Below are 3,422 nucleotides of genomic sequence, written 5' to 3'. Positions count from 1 at the left end.
GAAAGAAAGGTTTGTCACATGGCAACTTGTGATACACATTTGGATGAGTTGCACAAAGATAGATATAAGTCGGATGCACCTAAGTATTTTCCCTCTTGTAAAAGTCATGGTAGTTTTTGTTTGATTATTTCTTATTGATTCTATAAAAGTGCAATGTGTTGTCATCTCTTGCAAAAATGAAATTGATTTGAGGCAATTGAGACTAGAAAGACTAGTGATAAATTTTCAAAATCTTTGGATTAACGAAAATAATATATTTTAAAACAAAATATATCAAATTTAATACAACTCATTGTTAGCCTGAAATTTCAAAGTGAATTTAACATAGAAAATGCACAAGTTAAACATGATGTTATAAAATAATATCACCTACGTAGAGATCGTTTGCCCAATGGAGAGAAACTTTATTATCAAAAGAATTAAACAATGACAACAAAGTATTTATTTAATTGACTTCCTTTATGGTAATTCACGTACAACATATTCTAATTTCAACTTAGGTTCCCCTAAATTTGAGATCTCCTTACTTCACAAATAGACATACTTAGGTTCCCCTTAAACATGATTGTCTCTCACCTTTGTGAATCAGTTTCTTGCAAGCTAAGTATGAGATCTCATCAATATAAAAGAACTTAGGCTCCTCCTAGGTGCGAGATACAGTCTTTTTCACTTACAGTAATTGACGATGGTTGTAAACACTTTAGTCTAGTCTAAATGACTATTGACAACACCCTCAGTGAGGTCCACACAATTCACTAACAATATATGAAAAACTCGATGGGAACATTTTCAGTAAAACACAACACCACCATCTTATTCCAAGAGGCTAATCCTAAAAGTGACAAAACCACATTGTATAAATGGCACAATCTTGAGAAGATAATCGAGGATGGAAATAATCTTCTCAACAAGAAAGAGGAAAGCAGCTCCTGCGAATTTGCATCACACACTTTAACAAATAAGGAAAATATTTCCAGGCAAAATCTGTAGTACGAAACAAGATGTTTGATATCTAACAAGACAAATTACAAAACATTTTGCATGAAACAAAATCAGTTGATCATAATGCAGTAACAAACTTCCATTTTGGTTATTTATTAAGGTAAAACAAACTAAAACACATAATGCAGCAACGAAAAAAAGAACTCCAAATCATATCATAATAATCACCACGACCACACAAACCATCAGATAGAAAACCATGACAACAAATCAAACCAGAAGACCCATCACATCCTCAAACTAGCAAATATAAATCAAATCGAATCACCCAGTACATCCTGAACCAGCAAATAGAAGAAAGTAATGGTAGTACTTTAAGAAACAGATTCTCAGAGAACAAATCATCCCACAACCATTCTCTCCCTTTTGTTTGTGTTATAAAAATGGGAAATTGTAATAGATAGCAAAAGGAATTAGCATATCTAAAATTTTAGCACCAGTTTTTTAACTTTGCAAATATAGCAATCAAAAGGTAGATTCGTTTTATTTCTTTATTATTTCAATGTTATCGTTTTTTAGTTCATCTTGATGTGTTTCCCTTTTTTTCACCAATGCCATTTTTTCGCTTCTAAATATTTCTTCATTATATATTATATCTCATCCATTCATCACATCTTATTTTCAACCTTTCAATTTCTCTCTTCTCTTAATCATCATGAAGTCCATATTTCACAATTTTATCCTCATGCCATCTTTTTCTCATTTTCTTCATATATATATATATATATATATAAATTGTGTTTGATTTTGTCCGATTCTTTTTTGTTCTGATTTTTTTGTTTAATTAAGATCGATGTTTGTGTTTCATTTTTATCCCGTTTATTTTTTGTTTGATTAGTGAGATTTTTTTTCCTCTAATTTAAGTTATGTTTTGTTCTATAAACTAATACACCAAATTTAGAGTAGATCAATTGTATAAATGGATACACTATGACTAATAACCAAACCAATATATAAATACAGTTTCAAATATATTACATATAAAAAAGTTTTAAGGGTATCAATATATATCAAATAACTTAAAAAAATATCAATAATATATCACATAGTAATCAACTTTAAATTATATCAATACTATATATTCAGATATAAAACAATTTTCCAGTACATCAATAAGGAAAATTTTCACAAATAGACAAAATGTCAAACATTTACAGGAATAACAAAAAAAAAAAAACATTGGTAGACACTGATGGACTTCTATCAGCGTCTATCACATGGTATCAATGATACTGATAGACTTCTATAAACCTCTATCAAAGAAGATTAAATTTTTCTATTTTGTGTAAATAATTTCCATTATTTTTTTTTATTTTTGGAAATCCCTCTATCAATAGTGTGTCTAAAATATATCAGTACATATCAAACAAGAATATCAAATATTCAAAGTGTATCAACAATATATTAGATATAGTAAGACATGAGTATATTAACCATCAATTAATAAGCACTTAAAGTAAAACATGAGTGTATCAACAATATATCTAACAACAATCAACATTAAATAAGTAACTTAGTTTGAAAGAAACCATGTGTGTTTCATTTTCTAAACATGATATTCCAAGAGTTATCAACAATATATAGATACAAGACATGGGTGTATCAGTCAACAGTATGTAAACATTTACTTGAAGACAAAAATATATCAACAGTATACACTACAACAAATATGACTTATTATAGTTTTTGGACATAGCATTTTTAAAAATAGGATATAGAAACTCTAAAAAAAGAAATGGAAAATGTTAAAAATCAAATTTTGGGGGTGCGCTCAAAATTTTGTAGTTATTCGCCCAAACACGCAAAATTTTGGGGGTCGCGCACTTCACCCCTTCTTCAAACATCAAAAACCCATATTTTTTTTTCTCTATTCTCTTCTTTCCTTTCTTTGTTTCACCCCACAAAATCTCAATCTTCTTTATTTCAAATCTCAACCCTTATTTTCTCAAATCACAACTTTCAGTACTTGAAACCCATATCGTTTTCATTCCTCTCTTTATCATTCTTAACTTCATGCGATGCCCTAAAATGTGCCCTGCATTCCATCGTCAATGGTTGATTTTCCATCGTCTTTGTCCGTTGCAGCAACTTTGGTGAGTGTGATTTTCCTCTCTTTACTCATCCTTAGATCTGTTTTCATTTTCTTTATTATTTGATTTTGGATTTTCCCTTTTACATTTTTCCATTGACTTGATTACTGTTTGTGTTTGGTTGCTCTTCGATTATAGTTTATGCACTCGAAGGAGATTGAGCTAGCTAAATGGAATGCAATTATGTATTGGGTTTTGTTTCCTCTGATGGTTGATGATTCTGTAACTCTAGTCTAAAATTTTTATGCTAGAACTTGATCCTCGATTCGGCCCAAAACTCGATCCTCAATCTCACTGTAAAGAACTCGTCCCCACTGTGAAAAACTCGAT

The sequence above is a fragment of the Benincasa hispida genome, chromosome 2, assembly GCF_027475165.1.
Source record: "Benincasa hispida cultivar pf3 chromosome 2, pf3_genome.v1.1, whole genome shotgun sequence".
NCBI lineage: Eukaryota > Viridiplantae > Streptophyta > Magnoliopsida > Cucurbitales > Cucurbitaceae > Benincasa > Benincasa hispida.
Note: the sequence above shows the minus strand (reverse complement) of the source record.